Consider the following 23330-nt stretch of genomic DNA (forward strand, 5'->3'; position numbering starts at 1 on the left):
AGGTGTGATTCAATCTTTCAGCTCAAACATTCCTATCGTCCCATGGAAAAGGTAGGAGTACGACTACCTTTTCCTTTTCTTGACCGAGCCAAAGGGATCATTCAGTTTCTACCAAAAAGTTTGCTATCTATTAGTTGCCGTAATCGAATGTATTTCTCATTTCATGATAGCTCCTCCAAGAGCTTCCTGGTCCGTATTAGACGAAATCTTGGACTTCTATCGGACTTATAGCATTGCCTGGTGAGCTGGCTGTTTAGGGTTGGCCTTACAGAAGATCGAGCAGCCTTTCTTTCCCTACCTGGTATGCTTTCCCGATTGTCGTGCAACTAGCCAACTAGCCAAAGAGAGAGGGAGAGGGATCATGTGAATCAATTTGTATGTGCATTTTGTCCGTCCTGTTATAAGCTAAAAGTAAATTAATATAAAATAAGAAAATGTTGTAAAATTAAAATGAGATTGAGAAAACAACACAACATTAAATATAAAATAAAATAAAATTATAAGACCGTATTGTTCAAATTTATCCAAACAAAAAAAAAATGTTTGGGATACAATTACAAAAAAAAAAAAAAAAAAAAAAAAAGTACAAAAAAAATCAAACACAAAAACAGACTAACGCTACATAACAACCCCATCTGTGAGTCCACAACCTTTGAAGGCTCCCTCATCTCAATGGTAAGTTCTATTACGAACCAATCCAAAATAATCACACCTGTGACCGCATCTCCTGACTTTAAACTGCTAGTCTAAACATGGTTTAGTCACGAAAGCTTTAGAGATAAATCTATCTTTACAAAAATATTTTTCTCTTAATTTATAATTAGTCATAAAAAGAAATAATTAGGTACAAATTTGGTCTAGAATTCAAAACTTTCAAATTTTACTGTTCCTTAACCAGATTCAAATCGGGATTCTTTAACTCCTAGTACCTTAAATAAAGTTGGTATCCTCTAATAAAACAAGAATTTCTCCTAAGATCATTAAATTCTTATAGACTCCAGGCTCAATATCATTAATACAATTATGTTTTATCTTGAACACGCCGAACATGAAACTAAAGTGCATTCAATTTAACTCCATTTTATTGCCATCTTGAATGATGTGTAGGGTATATTCTTGATTCACCTTAAAGTTCTTGTGACATGACAGTTCATATTAGTTAAGCTCTTTGCAAAATCACAAGTTAAAAGACAACAACGATGAACCTAGGTCTATTAGTCAATTCAAAGACAATTTCTCTCCATCTTATCGATAATAATAGTTCAACTAAATCCATATTATGCAAAGAAACAAGTTAACGACTCATAAAAACAACTACCTAAATTATGTCCTAAAAATGTGAAAACATAAGTTGTAGTTGATAATTACACAAAAATTTCCCTAAATCCATGAATTCATGTCCAATTAGTCAATCCTAAAGATTGTAACTAGCATATAGTAATTGAAGCTCCACATGAAGTAATTTAAAGTTCCCCTTACCTAACTAAAGTTCATCTCATCTTTAATGAAGCACGAATTGCACTGAAGTTCATGAAATGCTTATAGACTCCAACTCTGAGTACTATTAATGCAATTATGTTTCATATGAGTTTGTCATAAATGAAACTAAGGTGCATTCAATACAACTTTATTTTCTTGTCATACGAGGACAAATAGAAAAATTAAATCAAACAAACTGATGAACTAAACCGAATCAATCCAACCAAAATTGATTAGTTTGTTTTTTTTGTTGGTTTGTTGGTTTATTTGATAACCCTAGTATATTATAACAATTCAACTTTTCGTTTTATAGCCCTCCAACTACTAAGAGAAAAATATATTTTAGTAGAAGCTAAAAATATTAGGTGTTTAAGAAAAGGCATTTGGTTTAGTGGTATCTCACTTGGACTTGGGGTGCAAGAGGTTTTTGAGTTCAATTCTTGAAATGCCCCTATCTCTAAATCTTTTCTTATCTAAGGATTTCATATTCGAAATCAACCTAACTTCATATTCGACATTTTATACTTACCATCATGCTCTTAATACTCATAGTCTTTCTTAACATCCCATCCCAAGGCTTTATTCTCCGAGACAAATTCTACATCCGAGGACTTCACGTGTTTCCTGCAATACGACAAAATATGACCTTATCACATAGGCCTAAGGCTTCATACATATGTTTCAAGTGGTATAACAAGGGCATTTGGTCTAGTGGTATGAAAGTTCGATTCTCAAAATGCCCCTTCAAGAGATTGTAGTATGAAAGACATTTACCAAGTAAATAAACATATGAAAATAACACAAGTGACACATATGTAAACTATGTTATTAATATTTTATTTCTATTACATCTTTCCTTATTTATGACATAATGAGCGGAGATATTTTTCATTTTCACAATTACTGATGACGGGAGGTTTAGGATTTTTTAATGTAAGAATCGTGGGGATGTAGCTCAGATGGTAGAGCGCTCGCTTCCGATGTGGAAAGTACGGAGATCGATACCTTGCATCTCCAAATGAATCGATCACTAAACTTATGAAATAATGAGTGGAGATGTTTTTTCATTATCACTAAATATATTATTCTATCTTTCCTTATTTATGAAATAATGAGCGTAGATAGTTTTTCATTTTTACAATTATTGATGACGGGAGGTTTAGGATTTTCTGATGTAAGAATCGTGGGGATGTAGTTCAGATAGTAGAGCGCTCACTTCTGATGTGGAAAGTACAGGGTTGATACCTTGCATCTCCAAATGAATCGATCACTAAGAATGGCATAGCCATAATAATGATATAATAATCCTTATATAAGTACCTACATAGCCATAATGATATAATAATCCTTATATAAGTATCTTTTCTTTTTCTCTCGGAGCCACCTTATACATAACATGTTAAATTAACTCATACTTCAAAAAATAATTTCTCTCTTTGGGAGATTCTAGCCATAATGATATAATAATCCTTATATAAGTATCTTTTCTTTTTCTCTCGTACCCACCTTATACATAACATGTTAAATTAACTCAAACTTAAAAAAATAATTTATCTCTTTTGGAGATGCGGGGTATCGATCCCCGTACCTCTCGCATGCTAAGCAAGCGCTCTACCATCTGAGCTACATCCCCACAATTTTTGCATCATAAAACCCTAAATTTCCCGTCATCAATAATAGTGAAAATGAAGAAATATTGCTACCCAACATGTCATGAATAAGGAAAAATTGAAAAGAAATAATATAATTAATAATAGATAGTCTTAATTTTGGAGATGCGGGGTATCGATCTCCATACCTCTCGCATGCAAAGCGAGCGCTCTACCATCTGATTAAAAAGACTTTTATGGACATCGTACCTATGTTAGTGTTATGTTATAGATATTTGTTTCAATTTCAACGAGTGGGGTTGAGGTGATTCAAATGGTTAATGCGATAATCCGGCTATTTTCGAGGTCTCTCTTGTTGAATGCCATCATGGTTGAGATGAGCACCCGAGTGAGTTTGACAAGGAGACCCGAATTTAAACTTTACCTACGTTTGAGAGGCACTATAATGGTCAAGTTCAATGGTATTTTAAATTAAAAAGACTTTTATGTACTTTGTACCTTTGTTAGTGTTACTTTGTACCTTTGTTTGTGTTACTTTGTACCTTTGTTAGTGTTATGTTATAGACATTTGGTGAAGTTCAACAAGTAGGTTTGAGGTGATTCAAATGGTTAATGTCACTTTATTTGATTCAAATTGTTAATGTGATAATCCAGTATAATAGTTACAGGTTATTTCCAAGGTCTCTCTTATTGAACGCGAACAAGGCTGAAGTGATTGAGATGAGCACGTGAGTTTGACAAAATTGAAATAAAATCACTAAAAAAAAATCAATAAAATGGAAAAAAATTAGCCTTATGACACTTCCTTCAAGTCAAGGCAGTAAATCAAGGATTCCTTCACCCAAGACCCATGATCCAACTCCCAACATGGAAATGATAAGCTATCAAGGATTCCTTCACTCAAGACCCATGATCCAACTCCCAACATGGAAATGATAAGCTGTAGAATCATTCTGACGCTCTTTATATGACGTGAATCAGGTGCGGTGAACTTGGATCGAACACGTGACCTTCAGGTGCGGTGAACTTGGATCGAACACGTGACCTTCAGATTTTCAATCTGACGCTCTCAAAACCGAGTTATCTTCGCTAATATTTGAAAAAAAAAATCATAAGTAAAGGTATTTCTGCTAATTCATTATATTTTAAAAAGAAATAATCCTTAATTTTAGATTGAATAAAGTTATGCAACTTATGCAACCAAGTGCGATATTTCCGCCAATTCATTATTTTTTATTGAATAGCAAATGTGAACGTGAAGATTAAACATGTGACCTTCAAATCTTTAGTTTGACACTCTCCCAATTGAGCTATCCCTGCTAACGTTAAAAATAAGAATTCATAAGTATAAAGCTATTTCCACTAATTCATTATATTTTAAAAAGAAATAATAATAAAAATAAGAATAATCACATGTTTTAGAATTTCCACTAATTCATTATATTTTAAACATTAATAATCACTAAGTTTGGAAAGAATAGTCAAATTATGCAACGTGAACCAAGTGCGGTGAACGTGGATCGTACACGTGACCTTTAGATCTTCAGTCTGACCCTCTCCCAACTGAGCTATCCCTGCAATCATTAGAAATGAAAATTTTTTATTGAATATTCAGGTTATGCAAATAGAAACAGGTGCGGTGAACGTGGAGGTCGAACACGTGACCTTCAAATATTAAATCTAATGCTCTCCAAACTGAGCTATCCTCGCTAACATTAAAAATGAAAGTTTTTAAGTAAAGATATTTTCGCTAATTAATTAAAATTTTAGAAAGAAATGATCTGAGCTAGAGCTATCCCCGCTAACATTAAAAATGAAAGTTTTTAAGTAAAGATATTTTCGCTAATTAATTGAAATGATCACTAATTTTAGATTGAATAGTCAAATTGTGCAACATGAACCATGTGTGGTGAACGTGGATCGAACACGAGACCTTCAAATCTTCAATCTAACGCTCTCTCAACTGAGCTATCCACACTAACGTTAAAAATGAAAATTCATCAGTAAAGGTATTTTCGCTAATTAATTGAAATTTTAGAAAGAAATGATCACTAATTTTATATTGAATAGTCAAATTGTGCAATGTGAACCATGTGTGGTGAACGTGGATCGAGAACACAAGACCTTCAGATCTTAAATCTAACGCTCTCTCAACTGAGCTATCCACACTAACGTTAAAAATGAAAATTCATCAGTAAAGGTATTTTTGCTAATTTTTAATAAGATATTCAAGTTATCCAACTTGTATAAGGTGCGGTGAACTAGAACACGTTAGGTACTTCTGATAATTCATTGAGATTTTAGAAAGGAATAATGACTAATTTTAGATTGAATAGTCGGGTTATGCAACTAGAATTAGGTGCGGTGAACGTGGAGATCAAACACGTGACCTTCAAATCTTCAGTCTGACGATCTCCCAACAGAGCTATCCCCGCTAATATTAAAAATGAAAATTCATAAGTAAAGGTATTTTCGGTAATTCATTATGTTTAAAAAAGAAATAATCACTAATCTTAGATTGAATAATCAAGTTATGTTTTTAGATTGTATAGTCAAGTAATAAACTTGTATTAGGTGCGTTGAACGTGGATAAAACACGTGTCCTTCAAATCTTCAGTCTAACAGTCTCCCAACTGAGCTACTCTTGCTACATTAAAAATGAATATTCATCAGTAAAGGTATTGGGTACACTTCTGGAAGTTCAACAAAAGGCAATAGTATTAGACCAAGATGCCAAATGTAAATCTCGCTTCTGGAAAATTCAACAAAAGGCATTGGGTACGCAGTTATAGTACGACATTCCACCCATAAACAGATGGTCAAAAAGAAATGCTCAAGCAAATATTGGAAGACATGTTGAGGGTACATGTGATGGATTTGGCAGGAAGTTGGGATAAGTACCTACCCCTTATGAAATTCGCTTATAATAATACTTGCCAAGCCACCATACAAATGGCCACCTACGAGGTTCTCTATGGACGAAGATTTCGATCCCCTATCTTTTGGGAAGAAGGGGGGCAAACGACAACTATTGGGCCAGAGCTAGTGCAAATTAACAACGCCGCAGTAAAGAAGATTAAAGCTAGGATACAAACCGCACAAACAGAGATAAAAGCTATGCAGACGTAAGGCGCAAGGACATAGAATTGTAGGTAGGGGATCATATATTCCTAAAGGTAGCACCCCATGAGTGGGGTGCTCAGGTAGGGTAAAAAGGGGAAGCTAAGCCCTAGGTTTATCCGTCCCTTTGAGATATTAGAAAGTATTGGATATGTGGCCTATAGAATCGAGCAATGCCCAAACTTGTCTGCAGTACATAATATCTTTCATGTATCCATACTACGGAAGTATACCCTAGATCGTTCGCACGTACTGGTTCATGAAACTCTCTTCTTGAGAGATGACCTAACGTATAAAGAAGACCTGATTCAAATAATAGACAAAAAAGTCAAATGATTGAGAAACAAGGAAATCTCTCTTGTTAAGGTCCTATGTAAGAATCATAGAGTAGAAGAAGCCACTTGGGAAACATAAGGCAAATAAGAACCTCGTACCCTGACCTATTTTAGAATAAGCACTTTCGATGACCGAAAGTTTTCAAAGGAGAGAAGAATTTGCAACACTCAAGGTCTCCAGTAAGAGACAGTGTATAATCCCTACTAGGTTGTATCTAGAAGCAAAGAACAAGTAAAATTTTTAAAACATTGAGAAAATGGTACTTTTTCTAATTTTTATAAACTTCCCCATTAAATTTTTTATAGAATAAGATTACAAGGTGCTTAAAAAAGGAAGGCTCCGATCGGAGAAAACTTTTCTGACAGAAGATTCAGAAAAATCAAGAATGAAATTATAGAAATTCTATACGTTTCAATGGTAGTGGAAAATACGTCTATAAATTATGAATTAGGGTAGACTATTAGGGGCAAGAAGCAAGCTTAATCGAGTACCCAATCGAGAGATACAAGTTTTTTGTTTTGGGGTATCGTGTTCATGGGTTTACCTCGAATTCGAGAACTATAGTCCATTGTTCATTTCCAAACTTGTTCTTGCATCTTCTAAATAAGTTTACCCATCAGTTTGGTGAAGGAAAGAGGTCCTGAAAGTGCTAGTAGGTTTTCACACGAATTAGTCCACGTTAGGTTACCCTCTAATGTTTTCCTAAGCTAAAAGCTCAACTCCTACAGTCTAACCCATGACATTATGTATAAACCTAGATTTATCAATAATCCATGTACCAAGTACCTAGAACTATGTGAATAACATGCTAAATAAGTTGGTAGGATCCATACCCATAAGTAACCATTATCTGCATTACAATGTGTACTAAAAGGCCCTTATTCCTCTTTAGGTAGGATGTCCTGCAATATGTATCATGAGCTGGATGTTATGATAGGCCTACCATTCCCATCAGCAAAACGAGATGTCCTGCACCACGATTTACCAATAGGATTACATGATTATGACGACACCATTCATGTGTTCATGGGGAGAAAATTGAAGGTTATTTTAAGGGACGGTTTTCAGGATCAGTATATGATACATGACACGATGACCTCTAAGTTCTAAGATCCTGAAAAACATAACAAGAAGTAATATCCTAGCTTAAGGACGCGATTAAGAACCTACTAGTAGGCTACTTACTAAGTTTTACTCACTCCATGTTTATCATTTTATTTTTCAAGTAACTAAGAGTTGGTCGTGGATGAGAGTGGACTTTGGAGTGTGGGCCATGGACTAACCTCTATTTTTAATCTAGTATTTTTTGTTCTTCTTTTGAGTCTGCTTTTTATTTTGTGTTTGTAACGAGTATGTATATGTAACACCCTAAAAATGAAGGAAATTAGCTCCCATAAGAATAAGCCACTCATGAAAGACCCAAAGCATAGAAAGGAAAACAATTAAAGGATTAAGCAAGAACAAAGGACTTAGTCAAGTCACTTGTGTACCCTAACAAGTGATTTCAAGGAGTTAAAGGCCTTTTGAGAAGGATTGGAAAGGAAAAAGTATATGAAAAGGGCAAAAAAGTCATTTTATCAATTATCAAGAATCTTTCGGGATTTGTAATTCCTTATCTGGAAGGAATCTCAATATTCAAAATAAGCTAAAAATGATCAAAAAGCGATCAGCAATTTGTAGAAAAATTATGGATTTTTCGAGAAAAATAATAATAAAATATTCAGAAAGTGGCAAATTACCAAAATACCCCTAGAAGAATGGATAATTATAGAAATGCCACTCTAATTAGAATCAGAGCATCTACCGTGACAATCCAAGCAAAATCTTTCGAACTCAAATTTCAACCGTCGGATCTCCTCCAAAATTTGATATGATCTAGAACGAACACGCGCGGATCATCACATCCAACAACTAGTATTCAAAGCCAAAGTCGGTAAGGATATGATCGGAGTTGATATCTCTGAGAAATTATCCAGGAAGTTCGATCTCTAAATACAAAGATTCTGGAGCTCTCAATGTCGGTTTAAGCTCCTCCTATAAAGTCTGAAGTAGGAGCAACAATACGGAATAAAAATCGAGAAAGGTCGATCCCCCAATCGAAGGCAATAAGCGTTTAGATTGTGGGTCTCCTACTCTCAGATTTCTTCCAAATTCGAGAGTAATCCTCCACCATTTCTCTTCAAATTTCTAAATAACGAAGAATTTGGAGCTCTCAATGTCGGTTTAAACTCCTTCTATAAAGTCTGAAGTAGGAGCAACAATATGGAATAAGAATCGAGAAAGGTCGATCCCCCAATGGAAGACAATAAGCGTTTAGATTATTGGTGTCCTACTCTCAGATTTCTTCCAAATTCTTGAGAAATCCTCCACCATTTCTCTTCAAACTTATTCTTACCATTTCTCAACAAGATTACCCACAAGTTCTATGAAGAAATAGAGTGCTGAAAGTGCCTAGAAACCATTCCCCCAATTCAATCAGCCATTGAAGAACTTCAAGAAAAACTTGAAAATCCAATCCGAGGATACATGATGATTCGTCGAGCAAGAATGATTCCAATCAGTTTCTGCACCTCGAAGAATGCTTTCATAGAAGACCATGAAGAAAAATAACCTCGAGAGCGTGCCAAATTGAAGGAAATAGGTTTCGAAATTAAATTGGGGATAAGAGTCAAAATTCCTATCTACGATCTCTTTTCCTTCAAATTAAGGATTCCTCTAGCTTCAGAGGAAGAAGTTGAGTAAACTTGATGAAGGAATCGAGAGCTGAGACATCGTAGAACAAGCTACCCATGAGATCGAAAATTTGGCATTTCGAGTGAGTTGCATACCGAGAACGATTTTTGGAAATTAAGGTCCTACACTCAAAGACGTTCCTCAAAACCAATTCCTTTAGCCTGAAGATAGGATATGGAAGGGGTTCAATGAAGAAACACGGCCTTGAAACCCCTAGAATCGGCTACCCAATAAGAAATCCTTTGTATAATCTCCAGCGATAAATCAAATTTTGGATGAACTTTGGAAGCGAATATCTTAGGCTACGATCCACTAAAAGGAATCAAATCAATCCCTGGCCCTTCCTGGTAACACCCGTCTTTAAGTTTCACGAAGAAATCGAGGAGAGAAACGCTGTAAATGTTGCTGTACAGGCCGAGTTTCAGATGGCGGCGACGCGAAAAATGCGCATCTTCTTCCTGTTCAGAGGAAGAAAACGATGATATGGCCAGTTTAACTAAACTGTCTAAGTCAACTCAAAATTTGACCTTTTCTCAGGTTTTCTCAATTTTAACCTCATTTTAGACCGATTCTCATAGAAAATCTTATGGTTTCAGATACTAGACACAATAAGGAGTACGTGGAAGGAAATTTGAAATAATTCAGATACTGGAAGCTCAAGAATAGACGTCCCAAACATCGACGACGAGGCAAGTAGCCACCTTGGACTTTTTGTTAAAAAATACTTGTAGAAATCGCTTGGATTTTCATAACCAAGTATGAATTAAGGATATATGAAAGAAAACAAAGAACCGTCAGTTAAGACCTGAACCGATCAAATAGCTCGAGATTTAAGTAACGTTAAAATAACCCACTATATGAGCTTCGCTGCCTATCAAATTTTAATACTGAGCATTTTATAGTATGTTGAGGTTAGATATGAAATTTGGTGGTCATTGGATAAGGATAAGTAGGTAAACCAAGAAATGGTGTAAAATGACCATAATGCCCCTAAGGTAATTTACCTTCGGTTCTTGACCTAGATGACCTTCAAATGCTATGAAATTCATCAGTCGATCTTATTTTATGAAGTGTTATATGAATCCTTATCCCAAGAGGTTATATAAATGAAGTTTGGGAGTTATTGGAAAACTTTAGTTAGCGAAACCAAGATATGAGAGAAAATGCTCATCACGATCCATATGACCTTTGCCATGAATTACGATGTTTATAATTTTTGTAGTCAATATTACCAATATTTGCTGCACACACAAAAAGATAGGGATGTTAAATTTTGAAGTCACTTTTGGAAAGTATGGTGGATAAATTGGGTACCAAATTATTGTTTTCAACTGCATGCCATCCTTAGACTCGTGAGCAAACTGAGGTGGTTAATAAAATATTAGGAGCATTGCTTAGGGCTATTATTTATAAGAATATTAAGTCATAAATTGGGTAACAAATTATTGTTTTCAACTACATGTCATCTTCAAACTAATGAGCAAACTGAGGTGGTTAATAGAACATTAGGAGCATTGCTTAGGGCTATTATTTGTAAGAATATTAAGTCTTGGGACGAATGTTTGCCACTCATTGTTCTCTTTTTGAAGTTGCTTACGGATTTAATCCACTTACGCGTCTTGATTTGCTTTCTATTCATTCTAATATTTTTGTGAGTAAAGCAGCCACAAGTAAGGCAAATGGGATCAAAACATTGCATAAAGAGGGGAAGGAGACAATTGAGAAACAAAATTTCAATGTTGCTTCAAGAATTAACAAAGGACGGAATGAAATCATTTTTCAACCCGGTAACTGGGTTTGGATACATTTTCACAAGGAGTGATTCCCATCTCAAAGGAAGACAAAGTTACATCCAAGAGGGGATGACCCTTATCAAGTCCTTGAAAGAATTAATAACAATGAAAATAAAATGATCTTCCAGGAGAATTTTCAGCACATTCTTCAATCTGACTTAGTCCTTTTGATGTAGGTGATATTTTTCTTATTCGAGGACGAATCCTTTTGTAGAGGGGGAAGATGATAAGGATCACGGTGTTCCAAATGTTCCAACTGGACCTATTTCACGATCCAGGGCAAAGAAGATTCAACAACCATTCATTCTTCATCTACAAAATTGGATAGGCTCGGTTCAACTATTATTTCATGTGTTACAAGTTTATTAGATTGAGGAAGGACCATTTGGAGCGTCAAAAGTGAATATTTACACCGTTGAAGGAGCAAATGAAGTTGCAAGCATCATTACATGAGTTGTTAGAAAACTTTATTTATTTTAAATTTCATAAAGTTTGTAATGGTAGAATTGTCAAATTGACTTCGTTTTTATTATTATTATTATTTGGAGATTTAAGGGGATCGAGATTAAATCCCGGCCACTAACTTCTTTTGTGGGAGACTATAAATACCCACAAATTATTATGTAAAAATCAGATTTGTTATGAATGAAATTGATCTCTCAAGTTGAGAAGTCCCCCTTCAAAATCGAGCATCATCTATGCAAGTTTCATGTCATTCTTGTGGTAGAATTGCATGAGAGCCATGCAGTCACGCTTTGACATCCTGTGTTTGAGTGAAATTCTCAACCTTCTACTTATTTTTGGGATTTCTTTTCTTGGTATTCATTGTAATTTATCCTGATACAAACAAGTTTATTTTTGAAGGGAATGTATTAAGCACATGGATTTATTAATTACGGTGAACTTTTGTATAAAACGAAGTAAATACAAACGGAGTAACATGAGATAGAAGTAAACATAATAAAAAAAAGAAACTACATAAACTTAAAGGAAGTTAATCTCATTTTACGGTTGGGTTTTATGTCCTAAAACTCATAGTTGGTAAACAAAAACATATTCTATTTTCAATAAAGTTATTATTGTTGTTTATTTAGTAAAGATTGTTATTGAATAAAGTGAACTTTACGATCATTAATCTAAATCCAATAAACTAAGAACACTCTGGCTATAGTATGATTACTTGAACTATATGTAGAGACATAAGAGTGGATCAAGTTCAAGTATATAGTCAAACTGATCTATAGTATAAGGATAAGGCTGAGTACCTTATTCTGGGGACACTATGGATGCAGCCCACTTTTGTATATGATATAAACAATGTGATCACTAAATTGTACATGTGGAGACATGTGAGTGGGGGCGTCCTATGCAATGAGTATTGCATAAGATCGGACCATGAAGAAAACCACTCTCACTTTATAATGTCGTTTACTATTGAGACTGATTTTCTTTTCATTCGATAACCTAGGTAACTTGATTTTAATCCTGAGCTAACCATGAACTCCTGTTTATTCGGAATTATCCTTAGATTTTCATGGGTTAGAGTTGCTCTAGTTCGCCGATTCAATAGGTCTCCCATTTCAGGGGTAAGACTGGGTGAATGGCTGGGGACGTGGGGTGCAAGATGGAATTCACGCCTTCCCACTTTTAAGGATAGAAGAGAGGTAGTTCCCTTAAGCACTGACTCCAGGTCTTGAACAAGGGGCCCCACCCTCTCATTGGTCTGAGAGGGATTCGGTTTACTGGTTGGACCACAAACCAATTGTTCATTACAGGATCAGTAAGACATAAGGAACAAGAAGTAACTTCAGGGGTAAAATGGTAAATTGACCTAGCTCTAGTTACGAACAACCTGTGAAGGATCGACTTACTAATCATGGTTATATCAAATGGATAGAAATATATCTATAGTGAGGGGAGTGCAATTACTAGGCTATAGTGGAGTGTCCTAGTAGTTAACGAATGTTGGTGAACCAGGTTAATGAGTTTAACCGGTTAATCTTGGATCGTTGGAGCCCATGATCTATAGGTTCATTAGGTCCCTCTGCTAGCTCATATCGGACTAAACCATAGAACAGTGTGACGAGTGAGTTCGAAGTGTTCGAATTCAAATTAGGGAATATGCGCTACATATACACGATATATTTAACTACATTTTTGTTTTATTTACGAATTAAACAAAAAGAGAGAATTTGAGATTATTTAAATATCTTAATCAATTATGTGCCGTAATTGATTGGGATTGGCATTTGAATTAATATTAAATATTAATTAAATAGTTTAATTAATCATTTAATGTTACTTTAATTTGAAATTAATTATTCAAATTAATTGTCGAATTAAAATGAAGAAAGTCAAAATGTTGACTTCATTTAATGGAAAAATCCACAAGTTTGAGTGGAATTTTGAGGTGTCAAAATTTGGTTTAACCAAACTTGCATGCTTGCCAAATAAACCCCACAAGTTTGAGTGGAATTTTGAGTGTCAAAATTAGGTTAATTCAAACATGCAAGCTTGCCACATAATCCCAAACATTTGAGTGGAATTTCTAGTGTCAATCCCGTTCTAAGGCCGGAGGATAGTGGAGAAGACACTAATGGTGGTTCGAAATCGGTTCGTGAGGAAAAAGGAGTTTGAACTACAAAAGGTTAGTATTCAAACTCATTAAGTTTTATTGTTTTTTCATCTCTCTGCAGTAATTAACTTCTATTGTTTTTTCTTCTCTCTCTACAGTAATTAACTTCTATTGTTTTTTCTTCTCCGTCTACCGTAATTAACTTCTATTGTTTTTTCTTCTCCGTCTACAATAATTAACTTCTATTGTTTTTTCTTCTCTCTCTACAGTAATTAACTTCTATTGTTTTTTCTTCTCCCTCTACAGTAATTAACTTCTATTGTTTTTTCTTCTCCCTCTAGAGTAATTAACTTCTATTGTTTTTTCTTCTCTCTCTACCGTAATTATCGCAAACCCTATGTAAATAATTTAAGGGTCTAACCCTATCCTATGTAAATAATTTAACAGCGGTCTAACCCTATGTAAATAATTTAACAGCGGTTCTAGATCAATTTAACAGCGGTCTAGATCTAGAAGATATAATAATAATTGCTCATGGATTTAATTAACAAAGAAAATAAATGAAATAATGACGATACATTCCATAAACAACTTAATATATAGTCCATAGTAAAGGCTTTGGTCTAGTGGTATGATTCTTGCTTTGGGTGCAAGATGTGTCGAGTTCAATTCTCGGAATGCCCCTCCAAAAAAGAAAATAAAGCATAATTTTGAAAGGAATTTTTTTTTTATAAAATAGTTATCAATGGTGCCTAACCAAAAGGAATGTGGTCTAAGTGGTATGATTGTCGTTTTGGGTGTGAGAGGTCTCAAGTTTGATTCTCGAAATGCCCTCAACAATATTATATCAAAATGAATTATGCAAGATAATATGATTTAAAATGTGGTTTTCAAACATTGAACCGAGAAGATGAGAATAGAGAATGAAACATATTCTTGGTAGAATAAAGATCGTCTCGAGCCAGACTTCAAAAAGAGCATTACACAAATTGTTCTATTGTATTCTTTCTAGGAACTTTTCATTATGTTATCTGCAGTCGTCAAATAGGTCATCTGTTGTCACAATCCCTTTAAGGAAGATGCACCCAAATAATCGATGAAGAAGTTTCAGAGAGCCATAGGTTCGAATCCTGTCACCTTGATGTGGTATTCAAAGGGAGAAGATGAGAATAGAGAATGAAACATATTCTTGGTAGAATAAAGATCGTCTCGAGCCAGACTTCAAAAAGAGCATTACACAAATTGTTCTATTGTATTCTTTCTAGGAACTTTTCATTATGTTATCTGCAGTCGTCAAATAGGTCATCTGTTGTCACAATCCCTTTAAGGAAGATGCACCCAAATAATCGATGAAGAAGTTTCAGAGAGCCATAGGTTCGAATCCTGTCACCTTGATGTGGTATTCAAAGGGAGAAGATGAGAATAGAGAATGAAACATATTCTTGGTAGAATAAAGATCGTCTCGAGCCAGACTTCAAAAAGAACATTACACAAATTGTTCTATTGTATTCTTTCTAGGAACTTTTCATTATGTTATCTGCAGTCGTCAAATAGGTCATCTGTTGTCACAATCCCTTTAAGGAAGATGCACCCAAATAATCGATGAAGAAGTTTCAGAGAGCCATAGGTTCGAATCCTGTCACCTTGATGTGGTATTCAAAGGGAGAAGATGAGAATAGAGAATGAAACATATTCTTGGTAGAATAAAGATCGTCTCGAGCCAGACTTCAAAAAGAGCATTACACAAATTGTTCTATTGTATTCTTTCTAGGAACTTTTCATTATGTTATCTGCAGTCGTCAAATAGGTCATCTGTTGTCACAATCCCTTTAAGGAAGATGTACCCAAATAATCGATGAAGAAGTTTCAGAGAGCCATAGGTTCGAATCCTGTCACCTTGATGTGGTATTCAAAGGGGCCGAAGTGCAAAGCCCCATAGTTTATGAAGAAGTTTCAGAGAGCCATAGGTTCGAATCCTGTCACCTTGATGTGGTATTCAAAGGGGCCGAAGTGCAAAGCCCCATAGTTTATCCGTGGTCAAGAAGGCAGGCATGTTGTCCGCCGTCGTCACATAGGTCATCTGTCGTCACAATCTTTTTAAGAAAGATGCGCCCAAATAACCGATGAAGAAGTTTCAGAGAGCCATAGGTTCGAATCCTGTCACCTTGATGTGGTATTCTCAGGGGCCGAAGTGCAAAGCCCCATAGCCTATCCGTGGTCAGGAAGGCAGGCGAACCGCGCACACTGAAAAAAAAAAGAAGATCTTTTTTTCTATCACACATACAATTTTCATTCTTTTGTCTTTTGAAACCCCTTTACCTTATCAGTCATCAAGCAGGTTTTTGGTAACATATATCGAGATAATTATTATGAAAAAGCTATTCCACTAGTGTGACTTAGATACCCTTTCTTTGTGGTATCAGTCATGCTATTTCAATAGCCTGAACTCATCATAGCCTCTCCCATCGGTTCTGAAGACTCCTTCGGCATCAATGTGCTCCAATTAAAGAGATCAGGCCCTTTCTTGAACCAGAACCGGGCATAAAACGCCGAGGAGAAAGTCGAAAGCGAGCTATTTTTGCGTATACGCAATCTTGAAACCCAATTAGCTCACGAACTGTCTCATCAACCCTGGCGAGTATGAGTGCTTGGTAAAAGAGAATGTCGAATGAGAAAGACATTCGATTACGACAACATTCGCAACTACCAAAGTGCACTAAACCTAGTAGAGATCTTCGACCAAACGATAATGGAACTTCAAGCCCATTTAATCAATCTGCTATGTACCTTATTTTTGACCGAATCGGATGCACGCTAGGCCTAAATTCTCTCTTAGTCACCCGGAGATGAAAGGAAGATCAGATCCAAAGTTTATGAATCGAAGAGAAAGTGGATCTGAGTTCTACACGCTTTCATTTTCAAAAGCTTCGCTTGCCTACGGTACTTTATTCAGGATGTGCAACAATACGGTCATCTCTCAGCCGTGTATAGAGAATTCCTTGATCATTTCCTTGGCAGATAACACAAATGAAATCGCTTCCCTGACCGCCCATCTTATGAGTCCATTCTTGTTTTGTTGGTTTGTTGTACTATTCTATACCTCTCTCGATTGATAGAAAGACGTTCGGGAGCTGGGAGGGCCTATCGTGAGGGAACTTTCCTTTTCATGGTAGGCAAAAGTAAAGTGGAAGCTGCATATGTCCACGGTGATCAAGGCAGAGCGACTCCTTTAAAAGAGGTTGGTTTTATCGAAAATGTTAGATCCGCTTTTGTTAAAGAAAAAATAGGAGCTCTTGGTTTGGATGATGTCGATTAGTATGGCAATGCGAACTCAACTCAGGATGAGGATTCTGCTTTTCATACTGCTACTATGAGCCGAAAGTGCTGGTAAGCCATCTCCCTAAACGAAAAGAAAAAGCACGTACGGGTTGACCTTGTTACAAGGGGCGGGGGCAGCCAAAGAAGGTCAGTCGGACTAGGTTAGGACCCTTGATCCGGTTCAGCTAGGTTCTTCCATGTGAGAATGTATGCGTATCAGTATCCTCTTTAGGACCGGTTGCTTCCTCTTTTTGTTTATACGTTCGGAGAAACCTGCTAGGCCCGCCTTTCTTACCAGGTGTGATTCAATCTTTAAGCTAAAACTGTCACAGCCTAAAATTTGAATCTCGAAATTAAGAGCCGGACCAACAGACTATGCAATGAAATCGTGTAAGAACCAATAGAGAAACGAGATTACACAAAAGAAAACTTTAACAATTATGAAGGAGGTTTAAAATCCAAAACAAGGTGTTTAAATATGAATAGTAAGTAAGCGGTTTACAAAACGATGCATGACCAATCTAAACAAAATTATGCACAGACTCCTAGACGCCCCGGGACACTCCTCTGTGGCATTAAGATTCAGCATGCATTCCCGCCTCGATCCCTGGCCTCACTCGCCTGAAAAAAAAGAGTAGAAAGGAATGAGTATAAAAGAATACTCAGTAAGCAGCCTACTTGTAGGCTCTTTTCGCATTCTTATCTTGGTAGGTAACCACGGTCTTTCTCGGGTTTCTAAGCAGGGTGATCTAAGCTACAACTCTCTTTTCTATATCATAAAAGGCTTGCCCATCTTATGCAGTGAAATGATCAGTGTCCTAAGGTGAGGCGCGACCTCATAAGCAAATCTGAGGGGATTGTATGGCTGGATCTGAATACGTGACTATCTCTCTGAGCATCATCCGTGGAGGTTAACTGACGACCCTCACACGGGACCATACATCCACAAAACGGGGTGCGACCCCCTATGTGCCGGTCAGCTACTGAGTCATTCTAAGTGGCTCCATGTCCCCCGCTCAGGGACGGATTTCTACGGCCCAGGAGTCCTGTTCAGAAGACCCCTTAGCTATCACCACTAGGTCTGGACACCTGTCACACTTCCCTATCCGGATCTGCAAAGCTCAACGATCACCGTACCGGAGCTCTATCTCGACGGTATGGTATCGGAGGAGAGAGAGAAGTGGAGGTTCTGATGACACTATCTTCACTACTCAACTCTAGCGGGCTACCCATAGTTACCATGGTGACCTATTATTCGTTCTAGGGTGGAACTTGGTGCCTTAGACTTAGATTCGTGTTTCTCTAGGATTCTCGTGCCTGGTGTCACAAACCTATCGGGTTTGAAATTCTGGGTTCTGGTTCCGCCGGTAATCATTTTGCGGGTCTAATTGCACGGTATTCTAGAGGTTCCCCAATCTAGGGTCTCGTCTAGCTTATTTAGCCATAAGCATCCTAATCAAAGCTCATAATTTCTTCCTATTCATCAAGAAAGATAATCCAAGCAATCATCATACAATAGAGTTTACACGCAGCAGTTCATGCAAAATTATAAAACATGCTCAACGGGAAGATAACGTCCATCTTTACCCGGAGCGCAGATTTCACAAGTTTCCCAACCTCCTCATGCATACATACATTATCAGAGTCTCAACCAAAACAGATTTAATACACATTTGTATCTAGCTTTCCATAATCATCTTATATTCGCAGTTTCTATAATAACACGCTAAGTCAGGCTAGCTAATTTCATAGGTGGTAGCATGCATGCTTGTTCCTAGCGGTTCCTACAAGTACTGCACGTGGAAATCCAAATGGCTACTTACTTGGTCGACGCGTGCCTTCCCGAGTTCGAGTTTTCTTGACGGAATGGATTCCAACAATTCTGGAATTTTCTTCACAGGTCCTAATTCACATAATAATAGGGTCAGCATCAAAATCGGGTCGGAAAACAAGCAAACAGAGACTGAATGGGAAGAAAAACGGTGCCTCAGGCGCCACCACGCGCGACGCACGCGCCCCCACGCGCGACGCACGTGCCCTGGAAGGTCACTACGCGCGCGTGCCCTACGCGCTTCTCCCCCACGCAGGCGCGGGTCAGAGGCACCGGTCGGGCGCTCGCGTGCGGCGCGGGTCGGGCCGGCCGGGTCCGCGCGCCTGACGCGTGCCCGTTGCTGGGTGAGGACGCGCCTTACCAGCCAGTGATCGACACGTGTTGATCACCGGTTCCGTCGCTCTCCTCCGCACGCCGTCCGACGCGTGGCGGCCTCCACCCTCTCTTCTGCCTTCATTTTCCAGGTCTCTTTCCCGTTTCGATCTATTTTCTTTCGATTTTTTTTATCTTCCAATCCGTAATCCGATTCATTAAATTTTCTTCACGAAACTTGTAGACCTCATATTCTACTCCTTGGAAAGAATTTTCTTAAATTTTTCTGATGATCACAGATCTTATTATTTGAGTTCAAATTCGGAGAAAAACACAAGTTCTTACCGAAAATTACGTTATCTTTAAACTCCGATTCGAACGCCGATCTTGGCCGCCTTCACTTCAGAACTTAACCAGATGGCGCGGTTGGGGGTAAGAGTCCAAGGATCAACACAAAACATTGCTAGCACACGAAAATCTTGATGACTTCTCAATGTAGATACTCGTGGACTAACCTGAAGTTCTTGAACGTTTTGTCGAAATAGGAAGGTGCGATTCGTGAGAACACCTTGCCTCGAGCTATTCAACGGTTTAGATTGGGGACTCGGTTCTCCGGCGTCGGTTCTGATCCGATCTCCTCCCCTTCCTCAAAACCCTAATCTTCTTTCCCTCTTCTTTCTCTTTTTCCCATTTTAACTCAGCCAAAACAGGCCCCTCAACTAATAAGGGCGAAATGACTAGTTTGCCCCTATTGTAACCATTTTTTTTTCGGGCGCTACAAAAACTTTCCTATCGTCCGACGAAAAAGGTAGGAGTACGACTACCTTTTCCTTTTCTTGCCCGAGCCAAGGGATCATTCAGTTTCTACCAAAAAGTTTGCTATCTATTAGTTGCCGTAATCGAATGTATTTCTCATTTCATGTTAGCTCCTCCAAGAGCTTCCTAGTCCGTAGTAGACGAAACCTTGGACTTCTATCGGACTTATAGTATTGCCTGGTGAACTCGCCGTTGAGGGTTGGCCTTACAGGAGATCGAGCAGCCTTTCTTTCCCTACCTGGTATGCTTTCCCGATTTTCGTGCAACTAGCCAACTAGCCAAAGAGAGAGGGAGAGGGATCATGTCAATCAATTTGTATGTGCATTTTGTCCGTCCTGTACTTGCCTGCTTAGCTTTCTTATCCAACATCTTCGGTTTTCCCCGAACCAAGAGGTCCTGCTTATCCATACCCAATAGTCACACTTTCAGCGACTAAACGTAATGTAACGATAAGATACGAGAAGGATGCACTAAACGTAATGTAACGATAGGAGTAAGACATGTTCATGAAACGTTATGGTTTGGTTACGTATCGAAGTGCTATGGGTATGACGGATTGATAAAAACGACATGGACATGATGGATTCATAAAACAATACGATTAGGTTATGGGTAGAAAGGGATAGAATTATGATAGATTGATAGAACGATAGCGTTAGGATAAATTATTCTCAAGCTTTCTTTACATTGGTCAAAGAGTATTTGATAAGCTTTCAAAATTAAGGGTTTTCTTTTTTCTTCTTCCTTCTTTCTCCCTTTTCACGTTTAATTTTTTTTTTTTAAATAAAAAAAGTTTAATGTGAGAATGAAGAAGTTAGAAAGGAGGAAGAAATGAATGTAAATGATGATTATCAGCAATATGAGTTGTGTCAATACCACACCGTTATCAAGAGGAAGTAAAGTATAGTAGAATAGATCAAGCGATCCATTTGTTGAGAGTACGGTAAGAGACACACAAGTAATAATGTTGGATATAACTACTCTTTCACATCTGAGGGATGAGTCTCATAGATCCAACTACAATATCAAAGAAACTTCAGGTGGTAGTGATTGCTTGCATTGGTGTCTCTGTGGTATCCCAACCACATGTAACATAATTTTTCTTGCTTAAATATAGCTACATTTGTCTTAAAAGTTCACTTTTGAGTAATCCTGGAAGGCTTCTTAATTTGCAGCCTCTGATGAAGATGACCACTCCGAGGTGGGTTTGTTAGTGAATATGCAATTATATAATCAGGGTTTTATATCAATGGTTCCATTTATATCTATAAATGAAATTTGTGGTGTATTTTTTGGAAATTCAACAATAATTATCGGTTACTTGGTTACCATTCTAAAGAAATTCAACTTTCGACCTTTTGTGAATGTTAAAAGCTACTTGCAAAATACTGTCGATTATGATCCATAATAATCACCGACTCGAAATTGAGGTTTGTTCGTGTTTGAAAATGTGACAAACCAAAAGACAAGATGCTAATTAATATTGTTTGTGATTGTTGTTGTGAATTCTTCATCTTTGAATACATATTTTGGTTGGCTTATGAATTTTTCCATCTTTTAAAAATATTGTTTATTTAGTTCGGGCCTAATTTCATAATAGTCCATTGAATCACAATATTGCAATATTTTAAGTTACTTTTAAGATTAAAGGTCGATGAATAAGTAATTACGGCAAGTTCTTTTTATGCATCTTATTTTGATCTAGCACATAAATGCTTCCTAATTATTTTATTTACTTTTTTATGAATTAGGTTATGAAGATCATTTGAATTATAAATGCTTTAATTCAAACAATATTTAACAACTAATCATTTTAATATTTATACTCAAATATACTAACAAGTACTAGTAACACTAGTCTTAATGACTTAAAGAATACAACTATTATCTCGAACTATAAAGAATTTAATTCCAACCTATTCTAATGGACAAACGCTTTATTAGACTCCATTGTAAGATTTCACTTCATCAATTTAAGTAGCGTTCAACTACAACTATAAATATCAAATTCTTAAGTATTCATGAACAAAATCGGCCTAACAATGTCTCTTGGAACTATTTACCAAAGGTGTTAGAATGAGTCGTGTGGAAGGGTTGCCTTTAGATACTTTAGTACAAATTAAAGATGTCAATATCCTAGTAGTGCGGAATGCAGGAACGTTCGTTGTTGAAAAGAATAACGAGAATAGTGGACATCGTTTCATCTACAAGCGTGTGGTGAACGATCTGGTTTGTATGACTAGAGAACGTCGTCCTCGCAAAATTTATATTATTGTGATAGAAGTTATAAATAACGATGATATTCCTTGGTCTTTTATTACAAAGGTGCATAACTTTCTTTTTGTGCATGTGATATATCTATTGTCACCTACTCATAAGCTCTCATCTTTTAAAGAAGTTCTCGAGTTCCTTATCCCCAAGTAGCAATACAACTACTAAAATGCTATCTCTACTTATAATAAGCCCTCTCTCTCTCGAAATATATGTGTGTGTGTTTGTGGATGTATTACTCTCTTTTATTAATGAAATATGGCATAGTCATAATGATATTACGAGTACTTTTCTATCCCTCCCTTCCTTATTGCTATATAAAGAATACGAAGATTATAAGTAAAAGTGTACAAGTAATTTGTTACTTTTGAACTTAAAATGCTTATAATTCAATTTATCTTTGTTATCAACAATAATTATCAAACAGTATATAATTTTGTCCAAGTAAGGTCGCTTCTCATTCCCTGTATGATATCATAACACAAAATCGAGCAAAAGGGTTAACGATAAAATGATAACAAAAACCAATTCGTCGAACTAACTATAAAGGAAGGGTTGGTTGGAAACCATGTCTATACTTCTTTGCTTTAATCACAAGTAACTAAAGATATATAAGAACAACAGAATATGGAATGCCCAGTCAAAACATAAAAAATTTCTTGCCATGTTATAGTTAATGAATATGGTATGCACAAAGATCCGACGTCACACTTCATGATTGGAGACAAATTCAGTGAGCTATGGTCGTCCATACGTCCTTTGGTCCAATTATGTCAAGCAAATTTCGCAGCAAGCAAAGAGTTTTTAATACGTTTGCTATTGCAAAGAGCTCGGTTTAAGGCACAAATGTCTCTTATGTGAAAGGAGAACCAATTCAACGAGATTTAAGTAACCATGAATAAGACACATGATACAACTTGTAAACGAAACGATGTCCATGACTCTTGTTATTATTTTCCACTACAAACCGTCTAGCCTCTTGCACTTTTTTTTCATTGACATCCTTAATTGAAATTTTAATTGAAGGAAACACTTCTCCACAACTAATCATGGAACACATTTGATAGATAGTTTCAACAGATTTACTTTGCCGAGGAATACTTTAAAATTCGATATTTATAGTTGAACGCTATTTA

General features: G+C 36.6%; 1 long non-coding RNA gene and 1 other non-coding gene across 2 annotated transcripts; both read right to left on the reverse strand.

Annotated features, from left to right (window-relative positions):
- Nucleotides 1–3039: 3039 nt before the first annotated feature.
- On the reverse strand, nt 3040–3112 carry TRNAA-AGC (transfer RNA alanine (anticodon AGC)). The gene has a single exon. It is a non-coding gene; the product is annotated as a tRNA-Ala (tRNA).
- Nucleotides 3113–17440: 14328 nt separating this feature from the next.
- Nucleotides 17441–19520, reverse strand: LOC147790793 (uncharacterized). Its single transcript, XR_015422566.1, has 3 exons — nt 19453–19520; nt 18788–18867; nt 17441–17585 (listed from the first exon to the last, which is right to left on the reverse strand). It is a non-coding gene; the product is annotated as an uncharacterized LOC147790793 (long non-coding RNA).
- Between the last annotated feature and the right edge of the window lie 3810 nt (nt 19521–23330).

Source organism: Cucurbita pepo, chromosome 10 (assembly GCF_057944985.1).
Source record: "Cucurbita pepo subsp. pepo isolate OVF chromosome 10, ASM5794498v1, whole genome shotgun sequence".
NCBI classification, from domain to species: domain Eukaryota; kingdom Viridiplantae; phylum Streptophyta; class Magnoliopsida; order Cucurbitales; family Cucurbitaceae; genus Cucurbita; species Cucurbita pepo.